The sequence below is a fragment of the Tamandua tetradactyla genome, chromosome 3, assembly GCF_023851605.1.
Source record: "Tamandua tetradactyla isolate mTamTet1 chromosome 3, mTamTet1.pri, whole genome shotgun sequence".
Lineage (NCBI taxonomy): Eukaryota > Metazoa > Chordata > Mammalia > Pilosa > Myrmecophagidae > Tamandua > Tamandua tetradactyla.
The window spans coordinates 135,812,913-135,832,536 of NC_135329.1; the positions used below are offsets into that span (position 1 = coordinate 135,812,913).

General features: G+C 37.7%; 1 long non-coding RNA gene across 2 annotated transcripts in view; it reads left to right on the forward strand.

Annotated features, from left to right (window-relative positions):
- The first annotated feature begins 1,205 nt into the window (after window positions 1–1,205).
- LOC143677705 (uncharacterized) overlaps window positions 1,206–19,624 on the forward strand; it is a 31,211-nt gene continuing 12,792 nt past the window's right edge. For both annotated transcript variants that reach the window (XR_013172828.1, XR_013172827.1), the window contains exons 1-2: window positions 1,206–1,317; window positions 1,696–1,720. This is a non-coding gene — a long non-coding RNA (uncharacterized LOC143677705). The remainder of the gene's footprint in view (window positions 1,318–1,695; window positions 1,721–19,624) is intronic.

A 19,624-nucleotide genomic window follows, 5' to 3' on the forward strand; every position in this document is an offset into this window, starting at 1 on the left:
TTATAAATGGTACAACTATTTGCCACAGGATAAGAAAATCAATTTCTGAATCTTTAATCTTTAAATCATATAATGAAAATAATATAATTATTTGGTTTGTTAGAGTCTTTCAAATAAATTGGTGGCTATATAAGAATATTATTTCAGTGTTTAACAGAGTAATATAGCACAAAAAATTCTCAATTAAAACCCAAAAATGACTTTCCTTAGATATTTTAAGCATATCCAAGCATTTCCAAATAAATTAAACTTGATATATTTGAATTTCACCTTAAGTTTAAGCACAATTGTTGATTCATGTGGAAATTAACATGTTTCTCTGATTATTGTCCTTTCATTCTGTATTAATGTAGATGTCATAGGTGTTTTCATGAGGATCATGCTGTAAATCAACTTAAATGCACTGTTTTAAAAATTGAAATAGAGTTTTCAAAATGTCAAAGTCTATGCAGGATAATACACTGTGGTGGAATTCCAGTTATAAAAAGTACAATTAGAATGACTTCAAATATAAACCATATATTTAACCAAGCCATTTCCCCCTGCTAGCTTCTTGTGTATATCAGCACACCAGTTGTTGCCTGTTAAGAAATCATGCGCCTTTATGGTTATCCATTTTGTATCATAGCATAACAATAATTAAGGCAATACGCAATTTCATAATTTTGGTCTTTGGGGCTTTATAAAAATGACACAAATTATATATCCTCTATTTATTTATATCCAAATATGCACTCCAAGCAGTTTAAGGCAGGTTACTGAGATTTAAAAAAATGTGTATATACAGAGAAAAGTATTTCAAAAAGTAATGAGTTTTTAAATGAGGTAAAGGAAAAATAAGAATGAAAAAGTTTGATGGAACCAGGAGTGAGGTTAATATTGAAAAAACCTACAACCTGCAAGTGATGAGCTGCAAATTTGGCTCCAAATTCTCCCAGCAGTCAGATATTCCTTAAATAGCTTGGGGCTGTCTCCACATAGAAGCCAAAAACTAGTCTGAATGACCTTGAGGCTACTCAGCCTTGCTTAGTAAGGTATACAAAGATTACAAGTAGACCATGCTTTACACAATAGATTTGTTACTAAGAAACTGTGTGGAGATGGAAATTTTGCACATGGAATCAGGTTATAAATGTAATCACAGAGGAATTATAAATAGCTCCATTTAAAGAAAACCTGCAAGTGATTCTGTGAGTAACGTGGAACTGATCAACTTACTTCTTTCATGCATTTAGAATTTTTAATATTGTATTTTCGGAGGAATCAGTTTATAATCTTATGGAACCGCCTTTTTATCTTAGTATCATGGGATTCAAGGTATGCAATGAATTTTTCAGGGAATGGTTTTGGTCTGTATGGAAAAACCTCTAACTATTATTTTGTTTTGTTTTTGCTTTTTTATCCATTTCCTTATCTTTGTTTAATTTTTGAGGGCATGGGACACCCTGGACATTTTAATTTCTTTATGCTGCGCACATATATCTGAAAGCATAAATATATATATATCTATGGCCATATCCCAGGGCCTCCCTAACACCAGTTAGTCTACTGTGGTAAACTCTAAATGTTTAACCATTAATTGCTTAAAATATCTGTATTAAAAAACAAATTTTCAGTTTTTACTAATCAGGTTTATTTGAGACTTAACAGCTAGAAGGGGCATTGGGGATGAAATAATATTTTCCCATCTTGCAGGTGAAGAGAACAGGACACAGAGAAGGTAAACTTTTGCTTCCTCTTGTATCCCAGGGCTGCACACTGTGCCTAATACGTAGTAGATGCTGGGCCAGGATTGTTACATGAAGGTCTGAATGTTTGCATATTATCAATGTGATGGCCCTGCTCAAGCATTCACCAGTGATGGTTAAATTAGGCCTCACAAGTCAGCTAATATGTTCCCCTGGAAACAGAACCATCTCCCCAGGTGTCACATTCCCCTTTTGAAAAGTGTAAGTTTCTGTACCATTATCTGGTATTTTCAAATTTTCAAAAACTGAAGTCAAAGAATAGAGTCAAATTAGGGTGGTTGCCTATAATCAAAAGTTGAATTAACCTTTAATTAAGTCCACTATTGAAAATGAAATATAGTCAGTCAGGGTATCTTTAAAAGAGACAGAAAACATAGTGGGAGGAAATAGTAAATTGGAGTATCAACTATGGATAACAAATAGAAGTGCAAGATAAAACGGTCATATCTAGAGGACAGATAAGGAAAATAACAAAGTGATTCTACAAAATGGAGCCTTAAAGCCACAGTGATGGTCAAAGAAAACAGTTTTAAGAGGAAAGAGGAAAAGAGCAAACACAGTATCTGCAATAGTTTTCAAAAGAAACACAGAGTATAGTCTAATTTTTTAAGTGAAATCTTACTGTAAATTGAAGACCCTACTCCATAAATTCATTCTCAATTTCTTTTCTCACTAGGGTGACTAGGGTCACACTAGGGTCACATATAATCCTTAACATACTGTGATGGTTGGGTTCAGGTATCAAATTGGTCAGGTGATGGTGCCCAGCTGTCTGGTCAGGCAAGCACTGACCTAACCATTACTGCAAGGATAATTCATGGCTGGTTGGTAAAACAGAAGGCTGGCTTATTAAATCATCAGTCAGTTGATTGCAACTGTGACTGATTAAATCTATGGCCAACTAAGCATGTGTCTTCCACAAATGAGGGAATCCAATTATTAGGATTTGATCCTATCAGTGGAGACTTTTAAGGGAGAAAATAGAAGTGTCATTGTTTCTTCAACCAGCACCCCTCTCCTATGGAGTTCATGTAGACCCTTCATTGGAGGTGCCAGCCTTGCAGCCTGCCCTGTGGATTTTGGACTCTTGCATTCCCACTGTGTGAGACACTTTTATAAATCTCATATTTACAGCTATCTCCTGTTGGGTCTATTTCTCTAGAGAACCCTGACTAAAACAGATTTTGGTACCAGAAGTGGAGTGTGGTGGTTTGCAAATGCCAAACATATTGGAACATCTATTGAAATGGATAAGGGGAAGATTTTGGAAGAGTTGTGAAGCTCTTGATAGAGAAGGCCTAGAATGCTTTGAAGAGTCTGTTGGTAGAAATGTGGACTCTAAAGATACCTCCAACGAGGTTTTAGACAGAAACAATGCATATGTTATTGCAAGCTGGAAAAAAGGCAACCTGATTTTCAAGTGGCAGACAATATGGCAAAATTAAGTGCTGGTATTGGATGGACTGCAGAATTTGAGAGTGATGAACTTGGATATTTAAGCAGAAGAGATTTCCAAACTAAATGTGGAAAATTCAGCTTAGTTTCTCCTTGCAGCTTGTAGTGAAATGTGACAGGAAAAGGTAAGGAGATAACTGAACTCCTGGGTATGAAAACCAGAAATTGATGGTCTGGGAAATTCTGGGCTTCCAGAATGTGAGACCCCCAGAGAATAGTGCCCTGCCTGAGGATTTGACCAAACGTGGAATTAGTTAGCCATTTCAAAAAATGCCAGGATTGGAAATGAAGTTATCCAGAAAGGATTTGTGGAAAGTCCTGTCATGGCTTTGATCCCTGGGTACTACATGGAAAATCAACTTTTTTTTTTTTTTTTTTTGATGACGTCTGTATCAATGGAACCACTGAAAGTCTGGACTAAAAGAGATTGGAGGAAAAATGTCTCCAAAGGCAGAGCCATGGAAGTTAAGTTCTGAAGCCAGGAAATTTCAGGCCAGGAGAGTAGAAAGGAGAGTGGACCCACCCATCTATGTGGAAAGCATGAGTTTTTCTGTAAGGGAGAGGGTGAGTCTTCTGCTTCATTGCTCAGGAAGAGTTCTGCCACCTCAGGCCTCAGAGAGGGTGAAGCAAATTCTCTGGGGATTGGAGTGAGCCTGGTGATTGTCCCATTATTTTGAGGGGGCTGTGCCCTAAAGATGGCGTGGAGCCCAGTTGCTGCCCTGATACTTGGAGGTGGTGGAGCCAAGCAAAAGGTGGAACCCCCAGTGGTTCCCAATATTGCAACCCTCACCCCAGCATTTGCAGAAAGCAGGGATGCTGCCTGCATAAGCCCTTGGAAAGGTAGGAGTTCTGCTTTCTAAAACCCCAGCAATAAATGACTCTCAGACCTTGAAATACAGTGGAGTAGGCCCTGCAGGATTTTGGAACTGTTTGGGCCAGTGACTCCTGTTTTCCTTCTAATCTCCCTCTATGGCAGTGGGAGTGTGTATCCTATAACAGTCCATCCTTTGTATATTGGAGGCAGATAACTTGTTCTGAGTCTCACAGGACCACAACCAGAAAATATTTTTTTGCCTTATAACAGATTGTGCCTATTACTGACTTTGATGAGGTTTGTACTGTTTCTGATTTGTATTTGTATTGTTATTGAAATGGTTTAAGGCTTTGTGATATTGAAATGGAATGAATGTATTTTGTATATGATGTCTTTTGGGGGTCCAGCAGGTGGATTTTGCTGCTTTGAAAGTGTTGTGTAATCAGAAAAGCCATGTCCTTTAATCATGATTCAATACTGTGGGGTGGAAACTTTGGAGTACTTCCATGGAGATATGACACACCAAGTTGTGGATGTGGTATTTGATTACATGGAGATTTGACTCCACCCATTCAAGGTGGATATTGATTAATTTACTAGAGTCCTTTAAAAGGGGAAATATTTTAGAGACACTCAAATGCAAATGCTTGGAGAACAGTTGCTTCAGAGCTGAAAGGAACACAGACACTTAAAGATGCTAGGAGCGCCGACAGAGCAGACACCTAGACACAGATATCTGGAGATGCAGAACTGGGAAGACATTGTGATGCATCTTCCTATGAGATGCTAAGGAAGCCAGAACTCAGAGTTGTGTCCTGGAGGAGCCAAGTGAAGGCCCACAGATGCTTAGAGAGGAAACCACGGGCATCAGAAGCTGGAAGCAATTGAACCAGGATCAAGGACCAGCAGATGACAGCCACATGCCTTCCCATATAACAGATATCAGGCTTTCTTGAATCAAGTTATCTTTATCTGGATGCCTTAGTTTGGACATTTCTACAACCTTAGAACTGTAAACTTGTAACGTAATAAATTCCCTTTTTAAAAGCTGTTCCATTTCTGATATATTGCATTCTGGCAGCATTTCACAAACCAAAACACCTACCAATTATACTGAAGATAAATGGCAAGTAAGCAAATCTCCAATAAGTTTAGTTTTCTTTTTTTTTTCACATGGACAGGCACTGGAAATTGAACCCAGGTCTCTGGTATGGTCCAGTAAGTTTAGTTTTTGATGTATGTTACTTGGTTTTGGTCAAGTGTAGGAAAGGGAAGATTTACCTGCTCCTCTAAGGACAAAACCTTTTCATATGTTTGTTTGTTTATTATAGTTCTCAAACAACAGTTAAGGTAATTAAAAAAAATTGCCTAGCCCTTATTCCTATCCTATTATTGCTTGCATTATTAAATGTTATCTTCCAGTTTGTTCACATCGTATGGTGTAATCAGAGCATGTAGATCACTTAGTACTCTGCTTTTTAACTTTTATCTTTTATTTTATTTTATTTCTCTCTATTATTATAGAGTTCATGCTTGTAATTTTTTGAGAAGGTAAAATATTTCATGGATGTTTACTTATCTGTATACTGTTGAACAATCAGTTTGGCCTTTTAGATTTCATTTATACTTAACATTACATTTGAATTCTCTCTGCATTTTTTTTCTCTCTCTTTAATGATTGCCTTAGAATAAGTTCCCAGGAATGGGGGAAGTGTGCCAAATGGTATGAACATTTATAGTACACTTCATAAGTGTTGCTGACATGTTTTCTAAAGGAATGTACCAATTTACACTTTTATCAGCAATATCTGAATATACCAGTTTTCCCCAAAACTTGACACCACTTTTTTTTTTATCATTTGAACAACATCTATGCTTTGGGATGCTTTTCTTTCCTTTTTTCCTCATCTTTCCAAAAGGGATGAGTAGACGAACTTGGGGATCATGGAAATTTTAACTTAGTTTGGATTGACTGAGTAATCTTTGTTTTTATTCAATAGTCACCGGTACATACACTCAATGAAATAGCATACAGGAGTCAATAAAAGTAAACAAGAATACCCCATAGTGACATAAAAAGCATATTCTGGAATTCAATTCAAGGAAAGGGGTTTGACTTGTTCCCTCATGTTTCCAAACCCAGGCCATCTGAGTGAAATGCATAAACTGTGCCTTTATGTCAAACACTTTCTTGCAATACAGTCTGTTTTCAAGGGTAATAGAAATCTACTTTTCCAAGAACACTGCTTACTTCCCAACCATTTTTAGCTACCTACAAAGTTCAGAAGAAATGGATCGAATGTGAGGCCCTCTAACTGCTAAATGGGAATAATGGGCCAATTGGAAACATTGCAGCGCATTCTATCCAAAATGATAGGCTATCTAGTCTTTAATTTTTGTCTTGGTATTTAGCTACTGATCATTTTATAACTAATTGCAAATTGTGCTTTTTAGAATGTTTTCCTTAACTGCAATATTTACAAATGTACCTGCTCAACGTTAAACTCCTCTATATCTTGGTTTATGGACATGGACTCTGGAACTAGATTGCACTTAAGTCCCAGCTCTGCCGCTTAGCTGTGAGGCTTTGCATGTAACTTAACTTGTCTGATTCAGTTCCCTCATCTGTATAATAGGGATAATATGAACACTTGTCGTAGAGGATTTTGGTGAGGATTGACTAAGTTATGATATCATAGTGCCTGGCATTCAATAATTTGGCCACTATATTGACATTTTTGTTGTTATGTGGGAAAACTTTCTGTTGTTGTTATTATGTGGGAAACTGGTTTATTGACCCTAATAGCCCAAGTTCCCCAATAGCTTGCTAGAACTTTTACTTCTCCTTGAAGTGCCATTTTCCCATTTAGAATATAATACAATAGAGATAATAGTAACAGCTGACATTTATTGAATGCTTATTATGTAACATACATAATACTGTGTTCTTTCTCTTCATTACCTCGTTGATCATTGCAATAAAAGGCCAATAGTGATTTATTATCAGAAGTAATGTATGTAAGAAAGTGTCTATATAATGGAGTGTTGTAACACACACACAAAAGTAAGGTTCTGTTCCATAATAGTTCTGCACTTCTTTTGCTTTTTTTGTTTAAGAAACTATTCTTTGGCTAACTATTTTAGCTCAGGATAGTGTTTGCTGAACCTATGGTCCAGCTGTGAAATACAAGGCAAAATCTCATGATAAATAGGATAAATAGAAGGCTTTATTTATAAAATCAAATAGCTGGACTCATAACATTACTGTAGCCAGAACCATAATCCACACACTTGCTAATTCTCTTCTCCTCTGAGGTCTCTGGAAAGGTGATGATAAACAATGTGACCATTGCTGAGGCTCCCATCATCTTCGACATTTCTGTCAATATATTATTCTCTATATCTGTCAACATAGAGATTAAACAGTGGAGAATGTGGGCTTATATTGCTTTCAGAACTTTTTGAGACTAAGGACATTTAGACAATGGAATATGTTACCAAAGCACGTTATGAAGATTTTTTTTTCCCCAAGAGGCTGAGCTGTCATCTGCCTGGGAATGGTTCAGGACAGTTCTGCCTGGAGGCAGGACTGTGGACTCATTAACCTCCTAGCCCTGCAACTCTGTCAATCTCAATTCTCTCCACAGTTTCAATCAGATACAGCTGCCTCTGGTTTCATTCTGGTTAGTTTAAGCATGGCTGTGTGCTCCTGCAATTTTCTGTATTGCAGGGAGGAAAAAAGCATCTTCGGTATGTGTCTGTGACTGTGCACAAGGCAATGTGCATAGTGGATCTTTCCTTTCTATTGAAAGGCTCAGCATAAAGCATATTGATAGATGAGCACACTGATATGTAGAAAAGTGCCATGTGCCAAATATAGATGATTCTTATTATTTCTCTTTGCATATAGATAAACGCACAGCTGCGACACTCTCAGGAGGCCTAGGAGTCAACTTGTCCAAAGGAATGACTGTGCTATTTTTGCACTTTCCCTCACATTATTTCTCAAGGCTTGAGGGAATTTAAATGTGACTTACTTGGCAGTGACAAGTCACTGTCCCCTCGGTGCCTTCTGAATGAGATCATTTACACAAGTCACTTCACCATAGTTCATTCTATTTCTTCACAGAGAAGTAGTGTCGTTCAGATGGAATCTAGATTTTGAGAAGGGACAGTTTTTTCTCCCCTTAAAAATGGCTATTAAAAAAAAAGTCACTATTCAATTCCCAGTACTGGTGTGATGATTCACTAAAACGTAGATTTTCTGGAAGAGATTAGGGTCCTTTAAAAGACACTTAGCATTAAAGTGAAGGAATGGAGGCCCTGAGTGGTTAAATAACTTGGATAAGGTCTCCTAGGAAATTGTTGGCATCTCCAGGCCTAGAACCCGAACCCAATGCAGTTCGCCACTGTCTTACTCAAGACACCGCACGTTCCCGAATGAAACTGATTATGGCAAAAACAATAAAGTCTCTTCTATATTAAATGTTACTGAACATGTTGGGGACAAGAAAATAGTATCTATTATTCCTTTGTTCTTACAAAAATTTTTATTATAATGAAACAAAAAATTTCATCTGTTCCCTTGTGAAAATTCATTAAAATGGAAACTTCAGTAATAATGAAGTCAAACTGAAATATATGCAATGAAGACAAATTCAGAGAATGTAGCCATTCAGAGTTATTCACCTCTATAGAAGGAATAAGAAAAGCCTTGGGAGTGGGCTGGGAAAAGGGAGGCAGGAAATTGGTTAGAAACATAGTACTTGACACAGAATGGTCACTTAATGAATATTCTAAAAATTGATTAATAAACATATAGAAATTTTTAAATTTGTAAGCTACTTTTCAAGGACTATGAAAGTGTTCCATGGTTTCTAATGTATTTGTCTGTTTCTATGGCAGATTATGTTTAAATAGAAATCGAGACAATTTTGAGCAAATCAAGTAGAAATGACCGAAATTTCTTTGATGTCTCTTTATAATTTGAGGGAATTCTACAATTGTATCAAGATTGAAGTTTGGTCATTCTTGTATTATTGTACTATCAATACGAGCTACCATTACTTACCAATTTATAAGGAGGAAGGATTAGTATTTCTACTAAGAGGGTAGAAGAAAAATCCAAAATAACTATTTATTTAGCCAAGCTAAAAAAAATTTGCCATCTTGTTCATATGATCTTTCAACAAATATTTATTGCATGACTAACATGAGAGAAAATACAGGAAATATCGCTGTTTACTAGTAATATGATCTTGGATATTTGTTCAGCCTCTCAAAGTCCCAGTTTCCTCATTTGTAAGATGAGGGCAATAATAATACCTATTGTTTTCATACAGATTAAATTATTAATATTGATAAAGTATTTAGAGGAGCATAGGCTAAAGGCACAATAAATGACTAGGAATGGAGGATAAACAAGATAGACATGGTCTTCACCCTTGTGGCAAATAAAGCTGAGTGAGAAAATAGTCATTAGGTAAATAATTGGACAAATAAGTATTGAACTACAATTGAATTAAGTGCTAAGGGAAGGTATAATATGAATAATATAACACAGACTTGACATCTCTCTAAATGTTCATGGGAGTTTTTTTCTGCCACTGCAACCAAGGGAAACTACACTGTACCTTACTATTCCATGCCCTGATGACTGAGTCTCCAAATCTTTGATATTTCAGGGGTAATTCATATCCTTCCAAGGGAATAACAAGTGGAATTTCACATCAGAAACATTGTGTTAGGCAGGCACTTTTGGAATAATTTAGCTTTCTGTTTTTCTTCTTATTTATTTAGAATCACTTAAAGTTTCAAGTAAGCAATCCTACCTCCTTTTTTTTTTTCTTTTTTTAGAAAGCACTTTATTAACAGTACAGTTTCTGAATAGGTCAACACCAATTAAACCAGATGTTCCCAAGCAGTGGGGTAGGGTTGGGAATTTATAGACCAAAAAGAGAAGGGAACATGGCCATTGTGAGGTGAGCTCTGTCCTAGAGGCTTATTGAAACAACCCAAATGGATTGGTCAGCACTTAGGCCTCTTTTGCTTGTCCTGTTTCCTTTAAGTCTCAATCTCTAGTCTGTTCACTCCTGCAGTCTGATTGCATCGGTGCCAGTGCTCACCTTGTGCTCCTCTTTTCCAGGAGCCATTTTGCAACCCAAGGCCCAAACGTCAATTTAGAGTTCCTCTAACAGTGGCAAAAAGATGATCCCAACTACCAACTATTGTGTTATACACAGCATATATGAGAGCAAAAGTGGGAGCAAATGAGCCAGGTTCCAAGTCATTGCAGTATCCAGGCAAGAATGGATACTGAGTGGTTCACACTAGAGTTAGAACAGGAACTGTTTAGAATCTGCATGTATTTTGAAGGTAGAGCCAATAAAGATTTCCTGACAAACCAGATGAGTGATGTAGCAGAGAAGACTCACGAATGACTCCAGGCAAAAATAAACAAACACAAACAAAAAGAAACAAGTGCTAGAGTAGATGTGTAAAGAGAGGTGTACCTATTCAGTGTTAGTAGTGAAATAGAATGGTGCAGCCCTCCAAAGGGTAATGTAGCAGATTCACAGGAGACTAATTATAGGGTTGCAATAGAATTAGGCAGTCCCGTTACTAGGAATATACTGGGAAGCAGGGACATGAGTACACGTTTGTACACTGATGTGTATAAAAGCATTATTCACAATACCCAATGGATGGAGGTGGCCAAAGGGCCCATGGACTGAGGATCAGAAGGGTGAGCTGCGATGTATACATATGACAGAATATTGTGTGGGTAGGGAAAGGAATGAAGTCATGAGGCATGCTATGAGGTGAATGAAACTTGAGGATATTATGTTGAGCAAAATAAGCCAGAAACGAGAGGACAAATATTGTACAGTCTCATTTAGAAAATGCTTATAAGAAAATTAGGGCCTAGATTGAAAACTCTCATAGTATTCACATTTATTTCTGAGTTTTAAGTGTTATTTCTAAATTCTAAGATACTATGATCTTTCTGCAAAACTTGGTAGTTCCCTGGATATGTAGGTAACTGTGTGACACCTAAGACACAGAGTTAGAGTTCTGCAGCTCTGAAAGTTGGCATTACTCCAACAGCAACTGTCAAAGAAAATGATAAAGAGATCTGACTTCAGTTAGAGCTATGAATGAAGTGGATCTGGTTGGGACTAAGGTGAGTCAGAATGCAGGGTAAAGGATTTATTGTCTGTATTTTTAAACTTCAACTTCTGTATAAGAGTAAAGGAAGAGATTTTTATTCTGTCAAAAAATTAAATTTTCTGTAGCACTCTATCCAACTAACTAGTTTATTTAAACAACCTAAATACAAGGAGCCTAGAATAGAGAATGAGATATGATGATTATGTATAGCTTAATGTAATACCGTGATATAGTCCAGAGAATTTTGGGCAGATAGTAAAAAAAATATTGCAAAGTCCTTTGAGGCACTGGAGAAAAAATAGGGTACTATTAAACTTTTCCACCTGGGAAATTACTGATATTCTCTCAAATCTGGGGACTTCCAATTTAATAAGCCAATCCCTTGATCTTGAGGTTGGCCCTTAATGAAATTTATTTCTGTAATAGTGAAGTTAAACCTACTTATAAACATACCTAAGAGTCACTCCCTGACAACCTCTTTTGTTGCTCTGATGTGGTCTCTCTCTAAGCCAAACTCTGCAAATACACTCATGACCCTCCTCCATACATGGGGCATAACTCCCAGGGATGAGCCTATCATTGTGGGACCAAGACTGGCTGCTTGACCGAAAGATGGAAAAGAAATGCAATAAAATAAGGTTTCAGAGGCTAAGAGATTTCAAATTGGGTCGAGAGGTCATTCTAGAGGTTACTTTTATGCAAGCTGCAGCCAGATATTGCAAATTGCTGTAGCATACCAAGCCCCAGACAACAGTATTCCTGAAAATCCTAAAGAAAACCCAAGTTTACATCTAAGACTCTGTAAATGTTTTACTTATAAAGTTTATTTTTCAGAAATTTAATACCACCAGATTGCTCCTATGCCAGATAAACCCTAGAAACTTAGAGGTACCAGTCTCTCCCAGAACATCAACCAGTTCTTTACCCCACAGTGTTGACACCCCTTTTCAACATGTAGAAGCCAAATATTCCTGAAGTTGAGAGAATGATCAAATGAGAGGGAAAAGTTGTAACAGAGAATTTAGGATTTAACAAAAGATTATGACTACTGAATCGTTGTATAGATATGTCTCTTTAGTTTCTAGTGTATTAGAACAGCCAGAAAGAAATACCTGAAATTGTGGAACTGTAACCAATAAACTATACATTGAAGTTTGCTCTACAGCTACTTATTATACTATAATTTGAAATTTATTACTTTTCTGTATATTTGTTTTATTTCACAGTAAAAAATGTTTCAAATAATGACTCTGTTTTCTTCGGCCTGAGCAACTAGAAGGTTGTGGTTGTCATCAACCCGAACAGGTGAGATAGGAAACATTTTGGATAAAACAGGCTTGAAACAAGATTAGGATATAGGTTTGGTCAAACTAAATTTGAGGTGTTTATTAGACAAAATAAGTTCGTCATCTAATGACCATATGGCATCTGCCAGGCTGTTCTTTTCCTGTCCCACTTTCACATGACCACTGTCAAATAGCCACCTGAGGATGCCTCGCTGCTGACTTCTGCAGGGAGAGTCCTCAATGAGAACATTGATATCTATGCAAAGGTTGCACCAGGAAAAAACAAGCCTTGAGGCATAAGAGAAAGGCCATAATTTCAGGAGTCTGGATTTATCCATGTAACATGGGCCCTTTCTCTTCCGACACCGACATGACATTTGTCCCCAAGTCTTACCTTTTCGCCTTCAGCTTCTAGGTACAATTCTTTGCCACTCAGGCCGAGACATTCCACCCTTTGTGCTGAGACGTGAACATCCCTTCTTCCTTTTCTCTTCCCTCTCTCTAATTCAAATAGACTGTTTCTGCTTTAAGGTCTAAACAGCCTAAGTCTCTGCTTCAGCCTTTGATATATTATGATAATTTTTATTGGCGCCATAGGAGGGGAGAGGTCAAATTAAAATAGAAATGTTAAGGCAAAGAAATTATACTGGAGTGGAATTCGAAACTTAACAATTGAGACTCCTCCTAGCAGTTAATTATTTTCTATTTGGATACTAATGAAGAAGCATTAATTCTGTTGAGTAGCATAAAAGCTCTATTGCAGCAGTAAAATATGACAAGTCCATTAATTCACTATTAAAACCTCTCCATGATGAAATTCTTCCCCTATATCACCTCTTTTTTTTTTTTTTTTTTTTTTCCAGGGAACGATATTTATCGTTCCCTGGAAATTCCATTCTAAATGAAAGAATTGTTCCAAAACTTGATGTTCTGGAATTAAAAGTATTTCTAATGCTTTCAACTGATGATCCAGATCTTAAATCAGCTTGTTTTTAGAATCTCTTCATATGGAGGTGGAAGGCCTAAAGTTCCAAAATGTGGAACAAGATGCAGTTCGGAGTGTTGAGTTTGAAGATGAATTCCAACAGTTGGACTCAAAATTGCTTCCATTCCATAAGAGGACAAAGTCTCCAACAACAAAAGCAGCCATGGTGCATTTTGGGAAACCACTTTGGGGTTCTTCGGTCAGTACGGGAGGCAGAAATGCATAGAGAAGAGTCTGCACTGCCCTTCTTAAGGCAGAAATCTGTGTGATGACCCAAGGACCCTGGTCTTCATAAAGACAAGTGCCTCTGGGAAGAAAAGACCAGCTGCCAGCGTTTGCTGAAGAGTAATCAGTTGTTCCTCACGTTGTGCCCCAGATGGCCTGAGCAGACTGATGGTTAGGAAGGAGGACATGCACATCCCCATTTACCCAACCGTAGTATTGAAATCCACACCACCACGTCACAGCTACATATTCATGCCATTCCCTTTTCTGATTCCACTTCTCAGTCTTCTGCAAGTGGGCGGATTCGGATAATCTGCAAAGATATTAGGCTGATATCCCCAAACATACTCGATTTTTTTTTTTTTTAGAAATCATACCATTCTACATATGCAATCAGTAATTCTTAACATCATCACATAGATGCATGATCATCGTTTCTTCATACTCGATATTTTGATGCCAACTCAGATAGGTAACACATTTGAGGCACAAGCTATAAATTCATATTTAAAGAATGTAATCTTGTCCCACAGACAGTTCATGAAGACAAGGAATTTAAAAAGAAAAGAAAGCCATCAAAGAATCTTTAAGAAGTGAAACGCATATCATGATTTTTTTTTCTTAAATGAAATGATTTTCACATTAGGATTCATTCTCAAAATCGAGACTGGACAAAGAGTAAGGTGAAATCTCCAGGACACACAAATGATTTATCTCTGGCGATTATATTATGTATGGTTTTTTTCAGACGAGTCTTTTAAAGGTTCTTCTCCAAATAAAGGGTAATCACAATATTTTATTGCAATTTTCTTTTTGGAACAACATGGATCTTTTTAATGATAGTGAATAGGAAATTTTAGACTCACCCTGTAAATTGGAAGCCACACAACGTAACCAATGGCACTCTGCTACCAGGGAAGGTGCAGTCCAGGAGCCGTGGTTATATAGTGAAGTGTTAAAGCATTTCCATCATGTGGTACTTGAGTGCACTAAAAATAGGCAACCCTGAACTATACTGCGGTTGAAGGACAAGCTAAAAATAGGAAATAAATTTGAAAAATAATTGTATAAATAGAGTACAGGGATTAACAACTCAACCCACAGGATTGGATTCACTGGTAGGATTTATTATTTTTCTTGAATGAAGGCAATAAAATACCATTTAAATATTTAAGAGAAATGTTGATTATAGAAGCATGTTCTGTATTTAAGAATGATTAACATTCAAGCAGTGACAACTTAGACTATAATTTGGAATAGAGGCTTTTTTTTTTTAACTTTTTCAGCTGGGATGCCCTTTATATCTTTTAATGATACTCCTCCCAATATAAAAACAAAAATACACACACAAACTTGGATAATATCTATCAGCTAAATTACATATAATAGATCTTGCAAATGTAGCTAAAACCTAGTTATTATTTGGAGTGTCACAGCTTTGGGGCTTGTATTGAATCCCAGTAAACAGTAACGACTGGGTTGCTAGAAGCCCCCAAAACGGAGACTCTCAGTATCACTTGGTATAAATTTAGTAACTGGAGAGACAGCATCAAATGGTTTAAAATTCTTCATATTTCCTTAAAGGGCTAGATTTCAAATGCTAGTTGCAAAATGTATGATGGAAAATCTGTACCAGGTTATTAACTCTTGGCCTAATATTGAGTCCTCTCTTGTTTTTGCCTTCTGTTTTCCAACCAAGAATATGATCAATTTTCATTCCTGCTACCCCGCTCCCCTTCTCTTCAATCGCCATGACTCTAGGGCCAGCACCTCATTAGTTCATACTTGGATTTTGGCAAACGATCCTTAAATTCTCCTGGCTGTCTGCTTTTGCCCACTTCTGGCAGATTAATTTAAAATGATCCCTGCCAGTTTCTGCTCAAAATCCTTCAGAGGATTACTTAGAGGAATGATTTCAAGCTTTAGCCTAGTATTCCAGAGTCTCTAAATCTGCTTTTCATTTTTAAAAGCAGATTAATTAATTACATATTTGTTTTTCTTCAATCATTTGTATAATGAACTCCCCTGAATCCACCATGCAATTTATAACATAGAATGTTACCAATATCTTTCTATGTCGTCCTTGCCCATCCTGCTCCCAGTCCCATTCCCTCCCCTCAGAGCATCCTCTTAAAGTCGGAGTTTATCACGCCTCATTTTTTATGTCTTATCATGTATGTATATATATATATACATGATACATATCCAATATAGCACTTAATTTTTTAAAAGGTTATCATAGTATATTTTGCCTTCTATGGTATGCATAAACATTTTTGTTAACATTTGGTTACTAAGACATTTGAGTTGTTGCATGTGGCTATAACTCATTTTCACTTTTGTATATTATTATGTCGGGTGAATATACCACAATTTATATAGCCATCGTCTTGTCAACTGGCATCTGGACTGTGTTCTTTTTTTGTTATTATCAAAATGTGTACTGAAAACATTCGTGAGCATGTCTCCTGGCAAACGTATCTGCTTTGATTTCTCTCGGGTATATGCCTAAGAGTGAAATTGGTGAGTTATACCAGTAAGAGGCCTGACAGAAACAAGATAAAATTGTGTAATTGAGGAAAACTTTTAAAGGAATTATGAGATATAAGAGATAATGAGACACTAGGATTAGTAAAGGCAGGAAACCATAACCATCCCATTCCTTGAAGAGGCAAGGAGAAGGAGTGATTACTGGAACACAAAGAGGGCAGCTGCAGCTGTAGGAGAGGATTACTCAACAGAGCTCTAGCTTTCAGCAGACCTTATCCAAACAGCAGCCTGGCAGAAAGGAAGCTGATCTCACTAAAAACCCTGACTTCACTATCTTCCCTCCTCTCCAATGTCTTGCCAGTGTCTCTCATTGGCTGAACCCAACCAAAAGGAAGCCAGAAGGCAAGGGAGTCAATTAAAGGAGTGTATAAAAGTCAGCCTTCTGGAACACAGTATAGGTGGAGAAGGAAAAGGAATGAATCTAGAGAGGCAAATGGATAGGCAAATGTTAACTATTATGTGATCATTCCAGCTTGTTTTCCCAAAGTATTTGTGCCAGCTTGTATTACCACCAGTAGTATGTAAGAGATTCTGTTGATTCACATTCTCTCCAATACTTAGTATTATTAGACTTCTGAATTTTTGTCAATAGGTGAAAATATTTCTTTGTGGGCTTGATTTGTAAATCCTTCATTGCTGATGAGGATAAACTATTCTCCATGTTTATTAGTCATACATATTAACTCTGTAAAATTCTCCTAATGTATTTGTTGAACTCAGGTTTATTCTAAAATTTATATGAAAAAGGAAAGATCCAAGAACATGAAAGATATTTCTGGTGAAAAAAAAGAGGAGTGATTTCCCTCTTTAGGCAAAATATCACCAATGGATTCTGCTAATACTTCACTTATACGAAGCCATACTCTGTGGGATAATGTTTTTGACACCTTTATGGAATTTTATGGAACTAGGAGGTATAGAGATATTGGCTGGTTTTTGTCAGATACACTGTATACATTGATGAGGGAAAGGGATGAGCTGAAGGCTTCAAATGAGAAGGTTATGCACCATATGACAGATGTTTCTATGAGTGCCCTGAAGGAAAATATTGTTTTCTGTAGCTGCAGACTTGAGATCTCTGATAATCAGATTCAGAGTCTCATTGTTAGGGTAGCAACATCACAATGTAAATTGAAATCTCAACATTGTATGGTGTCTGCCATCACTGAGCTGGAATCCTTAAACACATTGGGAATGTTTGGATTCCAAGTTGGCAGAAGCCAAGTGGCTGCATTTAATTGCCAAAAACAAAGTGGAAGTGGCTATCGTAATGGACAGACTCAAAGCAGGAGTCAAAATAATCTGACTCCCAAAGACTTGTGGCATTGACTAATAGATTACGGAGTACCCAGAAGTACAATAGATGGGCAGTCTACTAAATTATTGTTTGAGCTGTATAAACAAGAGTTCTAGGTCAAGTGAACAAAGGTCTAACTTGAATTATAAAAACAAAGAGTCATGACCCTTAATCAATTTCCAGACTTGAGACAGTTTATAGACCCAGAGCCCCTTGAATCAGGGGGAGGCTAGGTCCCTTTGGGAGAGGACCCTATTACACTGCCCAAAATTTGCACTGTTAATCTTCCTTCAAGCCTTCTTCAAGGAGACCTACGGCCTTTTTCCAGGGTAATTGTGCACTGGTGTAAATGAAATGATCAGATATTTGGGGGATTATTAGACACTGGTTCAGAAGTGACATTAATTCCAGGGGACCCAAACATCACTCTCATCCACTAGTCAGAGTGGGGGCTTATGGAGGTCAGGGAATCAATGGAGTTTTAGCTAGGGTCCATCTTACAGTGAGTCCAGTGGGCCCCCAGATCCATTCTGTAGTTATTTCCCCAGTTCCATAATGCATAATTGGAATAGACCTACCAAGAAAATGGCAGAATCCCCACATCGGCTCTCTGACTTGTGGAGAGAGGGCTATTATGGTAGGAAAGGCTAAGTGGAAGCCACTAGAACTGCCTCTACCTCACAAACTAGTAAATCAGAAGCAATACTGGAGTCCTGGAGGGATTGCAGAGAGTAGTGCCACTCTTAAGGACTTGAAGTACATTGAAGGATGCAGAGGTAGTGATTTCTACCACATTCCCATTCAACTTTCCTATTTGGCCTGTGTAAAAAACAGATAGGTCTTGGAAGATGACAGTGGATTGTTGTAAATGCAACCAGGTGGTGACTCCAATTGCAGCTGCTGTTCCAGATGTGATATCATTGGGTGACCAAATCAATACATTCCCTGGTATGTGGTATGCAGCTATTGATCTGGCAAATGCTTTTTTCTCAATAGCTATTAGTAAGAACCACCAGAAGCAGTTTGCTTTCAGCTGGCAAGGTCAGCAATATATGTTCACTGTCTTACCTCAGGGGTATATCAACTCTCCAGTTGTATGTCATCATCTTGTCCACAGGGGCCTTAATCATTTCTCCAGCCCACCAGACATCACACTGGTCCATTATATTGTTGATATCATGTTGGTTGGACCTAGTGAGCAAGAAGTAGCAACTACTCTAGACTTATTGGTAAGACATTGACGTGTCAGAGGATGGGAATTAAATCCAGTAAAAATACTGGGGCCTTCCATCCCAGTGAAATTTCTAAGTGTCCAGTGGAGTGGGGCATGTCAAGATATCCCTTTTAAGATGAAGGATAAGTTGCTGCATCTGGCCCCTCCTACAAGCAAAAAGGAGACACAATGCCCAGTTGGTCTCTTTGGATTTTGGCAACAACATATTCCTCATTTGGGTGTGCTACTTCGACCCATTCATTGAGTGATGAGAAAAGCATCTAATTTTGAGTGGGGGCCTAAAAAAAAGAAGTCTCTGTGACAGGTCCAGGTTGCCATACAAGCTGCTCTGCCACTTAGACCATTTGATCCCACAGATCCAATGGTGCTGGAAGTGTTGGTGGCAAATAGAGATGTTGTCTGGAGCCTTTGGAAGGACCCCATAGGAGAATCACAATGCAGACCCTTAGGATTTTGGAGCAAAAAAGGTCTTACCATCTGCTGCAGATAACTACTCTCCTTTTGAGAAACAGCTTTTGGCCTACTACTAGGCCTTAGTAGAGACTGAATGCTTGATCATGGGCCATGAGACCTGAATGAGTTACCATGAGTTACCATGAGACCTGAATTGCCCATCATGAGTTGGTGTTGTCTGACCCACCAAGCCATAAAGTTGGGCATGTGCAGCAGTACTCCATCATAAAATGAAATGGTATATATGAGATGGGGCCAGAGCAGGTCCTGAAGGCACAAGTAAGTTGCATGAGGAAGTGGCCCAGATATCCATGATCTGCACTCCTGCCACATTACCTTCTCTTTCCCAGACCAGAGCTATGGCCTCTTGGGGAGTTCCTTACAGTGAATTGACTGAGGAAGAGAAA